Here is a 16,397-nt window from a genome sequence, read left to right on the forward strand (position 1 = left end):
GGTTTTTGCCTCTTTAAGTACTTTCTTGTAATTAACCCTAGCTAGCCTAATATCATTGGCTGACTTGGATTTAATAGCAGCTATTAGGGTGCTATGGGCAAGACGACAAGATTTATCATACCATTTGGTCCTAGTTGGTACTGGACCATTATTCCTTCCTTTTGTGGGTTCATTAAAAAAAGTTTTAATCTTATTAAACAGAGACTCATGGATCGACCCTATTTCTTCCAGGGAAGTGCCTTCATTAACTATGGGTACCATCGAATTGGTGGCTGCTGAGACCTCCACCGCAACCCTTTCTAATACGGTAGGGTTGTCTATAAGCCTAGTCCAGCGTACCCTTCTACAGTCATTCGTGAGAACAGCCTCGGCTGTAACGGTAGTGGATGCAGAATCCAATCTGAGACCCTCATTCAGTAGTAATTTAATTGCCAGGGGATTATGGTCACTTTCAGGTCTTTGGACTACTTCCATATCCTCTAGGATTTTCCAAAACTCTATCTTTATTAAGAAGTAGTCAATACGGCTCGAATGCTGGGAATTGTCAAAAGTGACCTTTCCCATCGAATCTGATTTAGTTCTACCGTTAGCTGCGCGCAGATCCCATTCAAGGCAGAGGCCTAACCACTGCATTGCGGCCTCGGTAACTTTTTTAATTGGAGGGATGGATAATGGTGGAATATTCCAAATTTGATCGATTTCCCCATATCCTTCTTTGTCAAGACTAGGAAAAGGTTCAAAAGAACAATTAAAATCACCTGCCACCAATATACATTTGTCGCTAGTAATATTGTTTAATAGGGAATCTAAATCGCTAGCTGCTCTCGCAGGCTTCCCACCAGGTTGCCCTCTTGCATATATGTTAATCAGAAAAAAGTCCTTGTTATTTTTACCAGACAATTTCAAGGCAAGAATATCACTACTTAAGGTAGGAATGTCTATAATTTTAAAGGCTAGGGATTGTCTGATCCAAATAACCAGACCACCTGAAGGACGACCTTTAGGTCCTTTACAGGCTGGTTTATAGTAGTTAAGATAGCCAACCCGAAAGATGGCATCAGTTGACCAGCTTTCCTGTAAAATGATAACATCAAAAGAGTCCACATAAGAGCCCCAGTCATCCTCAGACATTTTCCCTTTTAATCCCGCTATATTCCAAGACAAAACTGTGAGGGTATTACTTGTTTCTTTCGGCAAGTTGTTAAATGGATTCACAGTCTCCTCAGGGACCAGGGGTCTATATGTGGGATTTGGAAGTTTTACCCTTTCTACCTCCCCTTGGGAATTACCACTCAGCCCTGTTACAATCTCAGCCCTGGGAGATGGAGTAGGGTTAGGGGAACTCAGTACAACTTCACTCGGCCCGGGAATCGGTAGTAGATTGTCAAGTCAATCCACACCTTCCAAGCCGGATAGCGGAGCAAACCGGTTTGTGAGGTGCGGGTGAAACAAAGGGTAGACTGGGGTATCAAAGTGAAATCTCCCTCTCGGCCTGTCTCTTCTAGAATGTTGAAATGGGGTGTGGGGTCTACTTGTATATAAAGCAGGGTAGAAATAATTCAACAATAATGTTTGCACATCCCCAACTCTTCCGAATCTAGGTTCCCTGCTGATAAATTCAACCACCCATGGCTCTCTGAAACTTATCACCACACAGTCCCCCTCAAGATCTTTCTTACCATAACCTATCCAATCCACCCTTCTTACATTAAGAATTTCAGGATTCATGTTGGGTGGGAGCGGGCGATTTTTATTAAGCCAGAATGTTACTTTATTGTAGAGGTCCTTGTGTGTTTCTCTTTTACCATCTACTAAAGGAGCCACGCCAGTTAAGATGATGGTGTAAGGCTGTGACTCTGGGGGGAGATTAACACATTGTTTCCTCGGGATAGGTTTGATATAGGGCCGGATGTTTTGGTCGTGACTACTAAGAGTTTTCTTGGCCTGGGGTTGCTTTGCGGCCTTCTGTCTAGGTGCGCCCTCAGAGCTAACTGTTTTCTTGGGGGCCGATACAGTTGTTGGCTGCGGGGCTTTTAACGTAGTGGGTCCCGCTTTTGAACTTGAGGCCCCTGCTTTGTTATTCACCAGAGTAGACTTCGATGATGACAGGGCAGTGGGGGGCAAGCCTTTGGGGGCTAAACTGGCAAGAGTTCTGTTTGTAGATGCTATATTATCTTTAACCAACCTATCCAAGGAATCCATTTTTGTATTCAATAGTCTTGTCCTTTCGAATAGTGGTAAGAGCAGGGATTTCATTAGTAACTCTATCTTAGCCAGAAGTATGCCTTCTGCAATACTAACTGTGGTATTATGGTCTTCAAGTTGAATCACCACATTAGTATTAGGCAACTGTATAGGTGAATCAATAGTACTTCCCGCCCCCTCAATATGTTCATCTAAGTCGGGAGAGTCTAACCTTTTACGTTTCCCAGGGTTCTGTGAGGGTAGAAGTTGTGAAAGGGGAGGGGAAGTCACTTGCTCCTTACTGATATTAAGATTAGGTGAGTCCGAGAGACCTGATTTCTCTCCAGGCTGGTCTAAAAAAAAAAGTAGTCCCTCCATTTAGCATATTATCATGTGCAGTGGTATATGAGCTATCTTGACCCGTCCCCGCTAACTCCACAGTTTGGGTCTCAGGAACAGTTACAAGCACTAAATCTGTATTAACATCATTGCTATCAGTGTCTAAAAGGGAAAGCGGAATGGGGGAGACTGCCTCATTAATTTTCCCAAGAGAGGATCGCTTGCCTGTAATTATATCTAGTGAAAGACGTTTTTCAACTAGAGCGATTTCTTTCTCCAGTATGGCAGTAGAGCGTTTAAAAAACTGGTCAATTGTACCCGTAAAAGTGCCATTAGAGGTGGAGACCTGGACTTGCCTCTCTTTGCCAGATCTTAGGGTCATCTTTAGATATACAAGTAACCAAATTAACACCAACCTCAGACCTCAAATTATGTACAATAATGGGCAAAGTTAGGTCAAAGCGGTTATACTAACAATGAGGACACAAGCCTGGTTATGGTCAGATGCAATGTTTACAAAATAAACATTTAAAACGTCTGTTAGGTGATACCATGAGATGTTATAAATATTGAGTGGTAAATGTTAGGAAGGTGGCCCGGCCCGGCCTCAGACGGCCACAGACGGCCCGCCCTCTGCCCGGGCTCAGCCCGGCGCCGCCCGCGTGCGTCCCGCGACGCGGAGGGAGCCGCGGCTTTTGAAGCGCCTCCGGTCGCGCTAACACCAGGAAGTGGGCGGGGCAGCGGTGATTCACGGGAGCTGTAGTCTACCCCAACGGCGGCCTACGATGTCGTGGAGGCGGCAGGGGAGACACACAGCGTGGGCACCCCGTCCAGGCAGCAGCAGTTCGGCGTTTTCCAGGCGCAGGTAAGGCACAGCGCGATGTGGTAATGAAAGACGGCACCCCCCGCTCCACCGAGGGAGCCGCGGCTTTTGAAGCGCCTCCGGTCGCGCTAACACCAGGAAGTGGGCGGGGCAGCGGTGATTCACGGGAGCTGTAGTCTCCCCCAACGGCGGCCTACGATGTCGTGGAGGCGGCGGGGGAGACACACAGCGTGGGCACCCCGTCCAGGCAGCAGCAGTTCGGCGTTTTCCAGGCGCAGGTAAGGCACAGCGCGATGTGGTAATGAAAGACGGCACCCCCCGCTCCACCGAGGGAGCCGCGGCTTTTGAAGCGCCTCCGGTCGCGCTAACACCAGGAAGTGGGCGGGGCAGCGGTGATTCACGGGAGCTGTAGTCTCCCCCAACGGCGGCCTACGATGTCGTGGAGGCGGCGGGGGAGACACACAGCGTGGGCACCCCGTCCAGGCAGCAGCAGTTCGGCGTTTTCCAGGCGCAGGTAAGGCACAGCGCGATGTGGTAATGAAAGACGGCACCCCCCTACATGTAATGCATCTTTATCCCAGAAAGTAGTTCTATGTGACTGGAAAAAAGCATGTGTGAGACCACCTTCTGAAGAAACAGCAGGCTTGAATATTCTTAGCAACTATCGACCTATCTCACTCCTCTCAATTTCAGTGAAAATGCTAGAAATATTTGTAAACTTCATTCTAGTAAGCCATCTTGAGAGCAATGAGCTACTGGGTCCAGCTCAGTCCGGTTACGCCCCATGCCTAGATAGAGACTGCATTGGTATCTGTTCTAGATGATCTGAGGATGGCAGCTGGCAGGGGCTGCTTTATGACTCAATACTGTTATTGGACAAAACACAGAACTCTCTCAGAACTCTGCTCACCTAGATTTTTTAGGTTAGCGCTAATATATACTCCTCAAAAGTGGTTGGCATACAATGATCTCTGCAGCAGGTGTCTAACTCCGCAATATATTTTAAAATGAAAATGTAGCCTCTTTTGACAATTATATACTCTAGCACGTCCGTGTTGTCATTTATTTGAGCAGATTTTTTTTCAACATAAATGTAAAAGTTGACAGTCCGAATCTGCTTTTCAAGCTACAGCCCTCCTGGCTCCACTCCCATTCCTCTGCTATACCTGGCCCCCCAATTTCAGGGTTCCTTGAGTAAATGCTTCCTAATTACACCACTGAGGCCAAAACAAGGTCAATCATCGCTCAATCTCACCTTCTGGAAACCTTGTTACCGCGGCTGCCTACTTTTCCCTCCCCCTCTCATAGTAGACTGCTGCAACTACGAACTACTCTGATTACTCTGTGATTAACTCACCTCAGACTGACCTCCAGACAGCAAAACACGCGCCAAAGGGGGCGGCAACCATCGACCGAAAAGAGGCGGGCTCGTACAAAGACATGTGCAGACCCCATAGCCAATCAGCACTCCCAAATTCCGTTAAGCGCAGTATGATTGGCTCAAATGTTCCCAAAGCTCCAATCCTAGGTCACCTTACACATTAACAGTACCTCCTACTAATAGACGATTCCCAGAGTATGTTCAGTCATGAAATTGTTGTGTTATGCGACCCGGAAGATTCCATGCCGAAGATGACATCTGTAACGAGATCAGCAATGCGAGACGGACACTAGGTTGACTCAGGGGGCGATCCGTGTAAGTAGCGAACGGGCGGTCAACTGAATCTGGAAGATTGCATTTAATAAGATTGTTAGCTTGGTAAAGTAACCATTTCTGCCAGGGTTCAGGGCAGCCAGAACACTACTTATGTAGCGGTGGACTGAACACGTTCCCCGAAGTGCTTAAAATAAAGGAATATGTTAAACCCCAAGTATTAAATACAAAATGGGACACACAGGAGAATTTGAAGAATGCCCGCACAAATGTTCGAGTCTGGCGGGAGACTTAACATCCTTTGAGTCTAGGCAATCTCTTAATGTCCCCGTGCCTGAAATGAATGTGTCCGTCTGCAATGCAACTGAAAGCGCTCTGATACCTTCGAGTCGAGTTCGCGCTATATAAAACTGCAAAAAATAAAAAATGGCGAACTGGGTTTTCTATGTAAAGTGCCCTAGCTACAAAGTTAGAGTATTTTTAAATGCAGCCAGTCTTTCATTAGCGCATGTATTATGTGTAGAGTGAACGCCTTTGTTTCGATGAGATAACTGACAAGTCCCTTTGGAAGTGGTGTTTTAGTATAATGGTCTTTATAGACAGGGTCTCATCTCTAAGATGCTTGTGTGTGATCTGCGCCTGACCGAAAGGGTTCTCATCGGCGGATCGCTCACCCATACGAATGGACAATTTTCTCTTTCCTTTCTGTGGTTGTCCCTCTTCTCTGTGACTGTTCTTGAAGGTGCAATGACTTCCGATTTGGGAAGATAAAAACTGATGGCCCAGGAAAGCACCATGAAGCGTGCCAGACCTCGAGGTCACCATTAGTCTTTAGGCTGCGTTGGGCATAGGATCAGTCTACTGCAGTGGTCTTCAGTCTTTTTAATGCCGCGCTTCCCCAGTGAAAAAATAACATTCAACGAACCCCCAGCCCCCCCTAATTATTCTATTAAGTTGACAATGTTTAAATGTCTCATTATTTAAACACAGAACCTATTCAAACATTGAATGTACATTGTTACAGTTTAAAAAAAAAAACAACCACATGCATAATTGCCAAATATACTGTTCTGGTCAGGCAGGCCTTTCTAACATGTAAATGTATCCACAGTGTGACTATAAAAAATGGGGCGACTATTAGAAGTGGGTTTTTTGAAGAATATTTGGAGCCCTTTCCTTTTTATGTCTTGCCTGGGCAACGCATGCGCTGCTCTGCAAGGCTGCATTAAGTTATGGACGTAAAGCTCCCCCCCCACTCTCTGCCCTGTTTTTTCATTGGCTTGTGTCATTTTAAACTGTGGCTTTTCATTAGTCAATAGGCTTAGTAGGCCCCCCTTAGTACCACCTTTTTCCATTTTGTCACCTCCAATGAGGATACCTCCTGTTTCGTTTGTTGTTGCTCGGTAGGCTTTAATTACAGTCTCCAAGCACTATTTTCTCAAAAAGCTTTATCCTGCCTGCTCTTTCCAGCAGGAAAAGGCAGGACACTCTCTGTTCTAACGAATTTGCAATGCAATAGGTCTCGCATTTGCGAGAGTTAAAGCTTATTGACCTTGTAAATGACAATGCCTTTTATTGATCTGTTTTTAAATAAATAAAAGGCATTGTTATTTACAATGCCAACAGTGCAAACTCTCGTAAAAGGCAAGACCTATTGCATTTCAAATGCTTGTTGACACATACTTCCAGCTAGGAAAGGGGTACTCACAAACTTTCTCTCGGGGGCCAAATTTACAGTGTGGTTTGTGGCCGAGGGCTGCACCGGTGGGGGTGGGGTCAGTGGTGGAGGGGGCGGGACTAGAGCAACAAAAAAAACTGACCATGAGGTTGAACACAGACCCCTGCAGCGGACGCATTCGTCCACTGAGCCGCCAGACCCAGCATACACACACGCATATGTATACAGTTCATTGGGGATTTGTCCATCAGAAGAACCGCACTTGAACACAAGCTGCTTTTCCCCACAAGGTTTTATTAGGTATGGTTCGTCGCGCTTGCCTGTAATTATTCACACCTGACTGAGCCCGACGCGTTTCGATGACTCTCTTCCTCAGAGGCTCACACAGTCAGTAGTATGCGAATGAAAGTTCCCCGAGTCCTTGTTTGGCAGTATATCGTACGCAACGTGCTGTCTCATAGAGAGCAGCCCATTTGGTCATACGACATACTGCCAAACAAGGACTCTCTCTCTCCCGGTCTCCCTCTCTCTCTCCCGGTCTCTCTCTGTCTCCCTCTGTCTGTGTCCCTTTGTCTCCCTCCCTCCCTGTCTCCCCATCTCTCTGTCTCCCCCTCTCTATCTCCCCCTCCCTCTTCCTCCCTCTGTCTCTCCCCCTCTTTCTCCCTGTCTCCCCCTCTTTCTCCCTGTCTCCCCCTCTTTCTCCCTGTCTCCCCCTCTTTCTCCCTGTCTCCCCCTCTTTCTCCCTGTCTCCCCCTCTTTCTCCCTGTCTCCCCCTCTTTCTCCCTGTCTCCCCCTCTTTCTCCCTGTCTCCCCCTCTTTCTCCCTGTCTCCCCCTCTTTCTCCCTGTCTCCCCCTCTTTCTCCCTGTCTCCCCCTCTTTCTCCCTGTCTCCCCCTCTTTCTCCCTGTCTCTCCCTCTCTCTCTCTCCCTGTCTCTCTCTCTCTCTCCCTCTCTCCCTCTCTCTCTCTCTCTCTCTCTCTCTCTCTCTCTCCCTGTCTCTCCCTCTCTCTCTCTCTCCCTGTCTCTCCCTCTCTCTCTCTCTCCCTGTCTCTCCCTCTCTCTCTCTCTCCCTGTCTCTCCCTCTCTCTCTCTCTCCCTGTCTCTCCCTCCCTGTCTCTCCCTCTCTCTCTCTCTCCCTGTCTCTCCCTCTCTCTCTCTCTCCCTGTCTCTCTCTCTCCCTCTCTCTCTCCCCCTCTCTCTCTCTCTCTCGCTGTCTCCCCCTCTCTCTCTCCCTCTGTTCCCTCTCTCTGTCTCCCCCCTCTGTCTCGCTCCCTCTCTCCCTCCCTCTTCTACATCTCTCTGCCGCTCTCTGTCTGAGAACTCATTGTCCTTGTGACGAAAATTAAACATGCACCCATTCTAAAACCCACCAAGTTCTACAGGCCATGCTGACCTGTAAGTGGTAACTGGTTGAAGGTTAGATTCTGTGTGCTGATTTTTGGCGTCATCGGTGATCTTTGGCAGTTGCCAGCCCACAAATACAAGCCCCCTGAATATGGGCCAAACGTACGTTAAAAATATTTTACTGTCATTTATTTTTGGAAAATGGAAAACAAGCACAGTCCAGCAACATCAGTGGACAATTAAACTATGCGTCATTTCTCATGTTTATTCACATCTTTGCTTGGAGCAGTATGTGGCAAGAAGGAATATCTATATACAATCATTTAACCACCTGTGTGGCAGCTCGGGATGAGACAGCTTCCCGGGCCACAGCCGCACCAGAGCACTTCACAGGTCTTTAAAAGACCATTTGCATGTTAATGATGCCTCGCTGTTTCACCCCTTCTAAGAGGCCCTGCAGCGCCACTCTGCTTATTGCTTAAAGATTCAGCCCCCCCTCTCCCGAAATCAGCTCCACTCTGCCTATAGCTTAAAGATTCAAGCCCCCCCCCCCCGCCGAAATTTGGCTCTAGTTGCGCCTCTGCTTGCGAGGCACTGGTTTTGCGCATGCCTCTTTCATCCCTTACCCAGTGAATGCGGCCCCCGAGGATTACCAACAGGCGGAATTGCAGTTGATTGCCAACCAACTGTCTGTTGTTTCACACGAGGGCCGCATGGAAAGGGCTGGCGGGCCGCAATTGGCCCGCGGGCCGTACTTTGAGTACCGCTGACTAGGGTATCAATGGCAAAATATGTTAGTGATGGCCCATTACAGAGCAATTACTGCCACTCACTTATTTCCCCGCTTAAAACAAAGCACTGCTATCAGCATAATGCTTCTTTTGGTCAGAGCCTGCCCCCCAACCCCCCCCCCCCCCTCCCCCCTCCCCCTCGCCGTCACTTGTGGCTCCGTTTGAAGACCCTTGGTCTACTGTCTATTCTCTGGATGTGGTCCAGCATAGTCTTTACTGTCTTCCGGCCGCCTTCTTATAGAACAAATACAAAGTATTACATTTTTATATTTCTAGTTTATATGTTTTAAGACATTGTATGCAAGTCAACATTAAAGTAAATTAACTTTGAAGTGGGGAAAACAGCCACTGCAACACCATCAAGAGGTAAACCGGACAGTGTCTGAAAGGTCGGTTTCTGATGTACATGTATTCTTAAAATATCTTTTTTTCACTTGGAGAATGTATTTGCTATTATTTTAGAATTTATAAAAAAAACTCTCAATTGCATGCATTTACGTATTAGATAGGGCTTTATTGCAAGTCTAGAAAAATACATTTACAAAGCAGTTGTATGCAGAGGTGTTGGTTCAGGCTGCAAACTAGTGATCAGTTGTGATATATGCATCCAATTTTTAAAACCAGCACAGAAAAGGCAAAGCGCTAAGTGCTGCAATTTGGTCACTAGATGTCGGTATAGGACAAGCTACTCAACCGATCTTCACTCCACGAGAAAGTGTTCTCCACGTTTAACACTTCTGCATTCTCGCTTGCCAAACAACAATCAAAAGGATTCTTTTTCAGATATTTGAACTGTTAAATGATCCTTATTTTGTAGGTCTGACCTAATTTTACCCTATTTTTTAGCTAAGGAAAAAGTCTAGATACCTACAGCGAGGCTTCAAAATGTTTAATTCAATGTAATGGAAACACTGCTGCCTACTTGCCGTTTTCACATGCAACTGCTACAAGTTTAACCAGGCATCGTCACAGGTTAACAAAAAAAAAAAAGGTGCTAGTCATTATCTAAAACACCAGCGCTCCTAACGTGTGACTGAACTGGTCACCTATCGCGCAATAAGAACAACCACACCAAATATTTGCACTTAGCATAAAAGGTCACTTTATTAGTCCAGGCAACATAAATTAGAATCTTGCTACAAAAAACATTCTTGGAACAAAAACCCCATTGTCATTACTCTTGGAACTTTTTGCTATCCAACCAAATATTCCCCACAAGACTTCTCATCAAAAATACCCCATGAAATGCACAATCCCAATCAACCTTTCCAACGCCCCTCCTCCACCCCAGAGGGAAGGATAAGCCCGCTCCAGACCATCCAACCCCCAAGAAAAAACGCCCCCAAAGGAAAATCAGCGACCCAGGAAATTGCTACCTGACCTATCGTGACTTATATATATTTTTTATTTATTGTATTCTTATAGGGTGGGTGGGTCACAAAAACAACAGCCTCCCGATCTCCTCACAGAAAAAACCACCGTTTTCCCTAATTGCTGCCTGCTCTGCTCGTGCTGCTAAGCCCCGCCCCCTGCCTAGAGCCCTCACGCGCTTTGTGGACTGTTCCACCGCGCGAAATTTCCCAAGGGGACAGTTGCTCGTGCACCGTTCCCCTTGGGACCCCATTTCCAAAAATAAAAAAGTAAACTCGGGACAATGGATGAAAATGGCTGCTGTGTATGTGTTAACAGTAGTTGGCTGGTACTCTTGGGGCAGGCTCAACACCAGAAGAGGCATGAAGTATGCATGCCCTTAACAAATGGGGAGAACAAAACATAGAGCGACGACGGTGCCATGAAATGGGAAGGTTATGGGAGGGCCTAGGGAGACAGCATGTCTCTGCTCGAGACAGCGCATGCGTGCCGTTTAGAGCAGAGACCTAACAAGCAGTGGCATAGCCAATAGGTCTCGCCTTTGGGACCTTATGTGTTTAGCAGTGCAGTCAGTGGTCGAAGTGGGAAAAAAAAGTAGGGGAACTGTGGGCGGAGAATCGGAGGGCGGGAATAACCTGAGGATTGGATCAGTGGGCGGAGTTAGAGGTGTGGCCAGGATGCGCAAAACATCCCAATCTTTAGTATTTGTTTGGCATTTCACTGACCAGTTACAGCCTATTATGTAATTTAATTCAACCAATGGATACACATGATTATTTAACAATTAATATGAGTTATTGACAATAAAATAAAATCACAAAGTGGGATATGTTTCTAAACACAGAATGTCCCAAATATGCTTAAAAGTGGAAGCACAAGCCATTTGTTTCTGAGCCATGGAGTTTCTGTCGTCAGCAATATACACAGAGACAATCAATTTTACGTGTGTAAATCACTGTTAAGGAAATGTTCCAAAAGACTACAGGGTGTAGAAGTCACAAGACAACCATACTAATAGGTCGTATAGTTTAATAGTGATTGATCTGGAGAAACACAAACTCAGAATTTAAAACTTAATACCATGATTGGGGGTTCACTTTAATAATCATTATTGATTTCTATCCAAATGAACACTTTTGCGACATTAGGATAATCAAAGGCTTAGGGGAAAAAATATAAAGCTCTAGTTTATACCTTGCAGTTTGTTTGCAGCTCTTAGATGAAAGTTAATAGCTCACTGTTCTTTGTTAGGATTTTAACTTATAAACTGCAAGTAGCAAAAGGATCTTACTGACAAAAGCAGTAACCCACTGACCTATTTGCAATATGTGCACTTTGTGATAGGCATGGTACATTTTCTTTGCAGCAGGCACATTAACCCTCTGCGCTATCTTTCCATGAGTCAAAACGTCCACTATACAAAACTCTGATCTCTCTCTAGGAAGAAGTTTATTCACCGGAGTTATCGTGACATTTTTATTATTGCAGAAAATTGCTGGAGGCCAGGAAGGAGGCAGCAAGTGCTTTTAAAACCATAATATACGACGCCCCCACTCAAAGTCAGCGCCCGTTGCGGTCACACCGGTCGCACCGCCCTGGAGCCAGCTCTTCTCAGGGCTCCTGTGACCTCAGTGACTGAGTCACTGTTGCTCTAGGGTCTGCTACTTCGTAGGCCTGCCCACAAGACTGGAGGTGAACTTCAGTATTTATTGTGGTGGGCAAGCCTTCAAGGTGAACCCACATTTGCCACTGCTATGGTCCACCTGCTAGGGCTAAGACACCAGGGCTTTTCAGGTCCTTCTAAGGTCTAGCATGGGAATGTGCTCCCTCAGGAGAGTGGTCTGGTGGACTGGTCATGAAGGCTGAACCTGGTTCCCTAGTTCTAAATTCGGCAGCTCTGCCCCCAGTGCTACATCCGCTCCCTCTCTGAACACCATACTGCCGCACTGAGAGAAATTCACACTGCCTTCAACTACAATCCAATTTGACCTGCTATAAACAACTGGATGCAACTCAATTTAAATTACACACTAGGCAAGAGCAATATGCTGCCTAAAAGAAAAAGTAACAACATCCTGGAAAGAGCAAACACTCATAGGGTATGAAATATTATATAAAGCATGTGAAATGTAAGCAGGAACAACATAGTGAACTTAACGCTTTTACAGTCATTATTCAAAAATCAACGAGTATTTTTGCCCGAAAAGTTAAGGACATAAATACAGGGCCCAGAAATGACCCATTTCGATGTCCACTGCTCATATGCGTACAAAACGTTAGCAGTATGGTTTAAAAAGACCAAATTAGTGAACACAAAGCCACCGTACACATTTTGTTTTCCAATCCTCCCATCAACCAGGTATTGCAGTACCTCCAGGAATGGTGCACTTCCCCACCAGGGGAAAACAATGCTGTTCAAAGAAAGACAAGAAAACAAAAGTAGCGCTTCACTGGCATACTCTGTAAAGTGACGCTAATGTGTTTGGGTGTGAATAAAACCAATCTGGCCACTTTAAGAACACTCTATCTTGCTTTTAGTTATTTATTTTCATATTTTGAACCGTTTATTTCCAAGGCTGCACGTTGGAATAGAAACATTTCAAAAACGGCATTTCCAGCAAAAGTGCATTTCTTTTTTGCATCCATTTTTACAGGGGAACAAATGAACAACAGGAAGAAAGAGAGGGTGAGAACCATTTCTTGAGTCACGGTTTTCGGTAAGTGAGGAGGCGTTGGAGACAGAGAGGGAATAAGAGTAAGAAAGAGAGGGGAAGTGGCTGCCAGCGGCACAGCAGAAGCAGACATCTTCCTTGTCTTGTCTGAGCAGGAAGCAAGAGACAGAGTCCTTTTCCTTCTCTGCTCCCCGTCCGTCCCCGAACAGCCACTAATGCCAAGCCTTCTCTGCAGGCCTTGGATATTATTTCTTGAGGTTCAGGGACGCATGTTCAAAATAAAAAAAAGTAGGGGAACGGAATGTATAGAATGAAAGAAGTAGGGGCACGCCGTGCCCTGCCGTTCCCGCCCACTTCGACCACTGAGTGCAGTACATTATCCCCCACTGGCATGCCCACACACTTCACATCTTCGACTAATCGTACAAGTTTTTTTTCTTTTTTTAAAGTCCATATGAACCGAGGAAAGTTAAAATGTGTAACTATTGCTTTTCATTTGAACTGGTGGTTTTTGATGCTCAGCACCGGCAATTAATCATCAACTCTGGCGCTTCTCACGAGCACCAGGTAAAGATACATTCATTTATGGTAGACCCAGGGTGATTAAGTGATTTGCCCAGAATCACAGGATGTTGAGCTGACTCCTAGACTCGAACCTGGTTCCCCAGCTCCAAGGTCAGTAGCTCTGACCATTACGCCACACCCTCTCCCGAATTTCATGGATAGTAGCTGGTTCTGTTTTAAGCAGCGCTAACAAGAGAAATGTTTTGTTGCAAGCTGCCTCCTAACGAGCGCCAGCACATTTTTTTTATTTTTTTTTTTTTATTTTTTTTAAACAAATTAACCACTGAAAGTGGCATTATTTCAAAACAAAAAGAACAATTGATGGACAGAATTTGTAACATGATACATAACAGATTGCACCATGTAAAGAATGCAGCTGCGACAATACTCGCTCCCGAGACCCATAGGCATGGGAGGGAACATTTCAACAAAAGGTGGGACAAACACACGCCTTCGGCCATTTGCGTGCTTTCTTTTTTGAAAGACACGCTATGGCCAATGAAATCTGTGGGAGTTAACTAAATCCCACGGAGAAGTCTGTGGGAAATTTGTAGTGCTTACAAGAAGCCTCCCCATAGAGCAGCGCATGCGCTGCGCTGGACCTAAAAATGAGCTTCACGTATGCTTTCTTAACTGCTGCTATAGTTTGAAATATGTGTACAGGTAATTTACAAGGATTTAACTTGTGTTGTGTGTTAGAAACAAATTGACATCTTGGAGCCTTCCCTTTCACATTCTCTGTCTCAGAAAGACTGACCCATAGTTCACTTTACAATAATATCCTCCCACTTTGTAGTCGGAGAAAAGACAGTAAACCCCACTGTCTAGGTCTAAAGAATAAGCGGCAGTCTATCAACAGCCATCCTGACCTTTGGCCACTGGTTCTGAAGACGGCAATTGTAACAAAATGTATAGGCAGCTTCATTGCCCATTCACCTTCTGGACCCTAACATCTTTATTTTGGGCTTGCTGAAGCGCATCCCGCACCCCTAACTCTGCCTAGGGTCTCCCATGTACAGCTGTAAGAATTCTGTTCAGTCCCCAGAGCAGGTTTCTGGCCATTGTCATGGCTGGAGCATGGACATTGTATGTGTATGTGTGAGAAGTATGGTCAGCAACAGGACACCAATGTTCATCTGTGATTGGAGGAGCCTACAAGCTCTTGATTATTGGAGACCTTCTTGTTGGCCCTGACGTCCTGCCGAGCACCAGAGGGTTATAGGTTTGAGACTTCTTAGGGTCTGATTCACATCTTGGCGGTGTGGAGTCCACACCCTGCCAAGACTAGGGTTAAATTTGGGTGTGCCATAGTTTGACTATGGCATAGACTATTACGTCTCGGTCATGGTATAAATCCGATGGAGTAAGGGCTGTCGGATGTTTGTCTATATGTCCGCCTGCCTAATTTAGATGTAGCAACACAAAAGGATGATGAACGAAATGCTGAACATATCAGACCATTATAAATCCATCTGTTTGTGGTGTTGGCCCTGAGGAAGCCTGTACGCCAGAGTGGGTGAGAAGACACGGCCATACGGTAGCCGCCCTGCTGCTGAGGAGGGGGGATGGGGGTCTTGGTGCCTGCTGTCGAGCTGGACTGCACCTGCTAAGAGGAGTGACCTGCTTCTGTTAGGCCTGCTGAACGCTCACCTGCCTGGAGCACCTGTGTGAGGACAGATGAGCCGAGCCTCCTTGGACTCGCCAAGCTGCCTCAACCCGGCTGCCCAAGGGGAAGTGAGGCTAGCATGAGGGTTGTGCCTTTACCATCTGTCGCTTACCTGTGCCTCGGGGGTGTCCACAGGGGGCCAGGAGGCAGACTGCCTTCACACCCCAGACTGGAGGGTGTTACCCTCATTCTAGGACAGTTTAGGTTTAAGTATTTTTATTAAGGTTTTCAACAGGAGAAAGCATGGCAACAAACAAGGGCGTCGCCCCTGGCTCCAACGGGCCGGGGTAGGCTTAGCTTGTGTCCACCGTCAACAAACGGGTTAAAAGTCAAAGAGACGGTTGCTCAGCCCGGCCACCGCTGTCTTTTCCGCCCCCCGCCCCTACCCCAAACCCCCCCCCCCCACCACCCCCCTCCCGCCTTCACACCCCCCCCGTCAACAAAGAAGTCAGATGAGGAAGGGGAATCTAGGACAGTTTAAAGCATATTTTAGCGCTTGTGTTCAGTTAGAACTGGGGTCACCAGTGACTTGAGTGGGTACCCCCAGTCCTGTGGGTGCGCCTGCCACTTTTGAATTATAGATACATTAGGAAAGGCAACCTTGGGACTCAGTGAAGGGAGCTGCCTCCTATATCAGTCAGTCACCTTAGCAGGTTCCTGGGCCCCAGATATCTGTGGACCGTGCCGTAACCAGACACTGGTGAAAAGACTCCAGCTCACCAGAGCCTCTCCTCAAGGAGCTACAGTGGGGCCGTAGAGGCATGCTGGGTAGGTCAAAGGTCAGGAGGCAGAGCAGAACCGGACACTGGTGAACAGACGCCAGTTCACCAGATCATCACCTCAAGGAGCTACAGTGAGGCCGCAGAGGCATGCCGGGTAGGTCAAAGGGCAGGAGGCAGTGGCCTCATGCCCAGTTTGTACAGTGTTGTTCACCCCACCTCGTGGAGAATTCGCACCGCCAGGCAGGTATTGGGTGAATTTTGTTAGGGTCCGTCCTAAGCTGCTACTAACAGCAAGAGGAACCCAAAAGTTTATTGAAAACAAAAATTTACATTTGCATTTAGATACAATACATTGCAGAGTGCACATTTGATGCCAATTCCTGCTTTGCTGTCTCATAGCGCTGCCTCGTACAGAGAAGCGCTTGCGGCTGTAAGGAATTAGTGCCTCGCTGCCTCTTCAAGAAGCACTAGCTCTGACCTGTTGACTGTGAATGGACAGTGCTTTGACACTTCCCAACATCTCCTCCTAAAGCGCACCTTCGACCCCTTGAAAGCAGCGCCTTCCTCGTCCATGTGCCTGCGAACAAGCG

The 16,397-nt window shown here is 46.7% G+C and overlaps 1 protein-coding gene across 2 annotated transcripts in view; it reads left to right on the plus strand.

Annotated features, from left to right (window-relative positions):
• Positions 1–16,397, plus strand: part of PIGQ (phosphatidylinositol glycan anchor biosynthesis class Q) — a 164,169-nt gene that overhangs the window by 69,392 nt on the left and 78,380 nt on the right. The window contains exon 1 of one of the 2 annotated variants that reach the window (XM_085628403.1): positions 4,901–5,042. The exons of the other annotated variant lie outside the window; for it this stretch is intronic. The gene's annotated coding sequence lies outside the window, so the exon portion shown is untranslated. Of the gene's footprint in view, positions 1–4,900; positions 5,043–16,397 lie in introns of those variants that run through there. 2 annotated transcript variants of the gene reach the window in all.

This window comes from Triturus cristatus, chromosome 10 (assembly GCF_964204655.1).
Source record: "Triturus cristatus chromosome 10, aTriCri1.1, whole genome shotgun sequence".
NCBI lineage: Eukaryota > Metazoa > Chordata > Amphibia > Caudata > Salamandridae > Triturus > Triturus cristatus.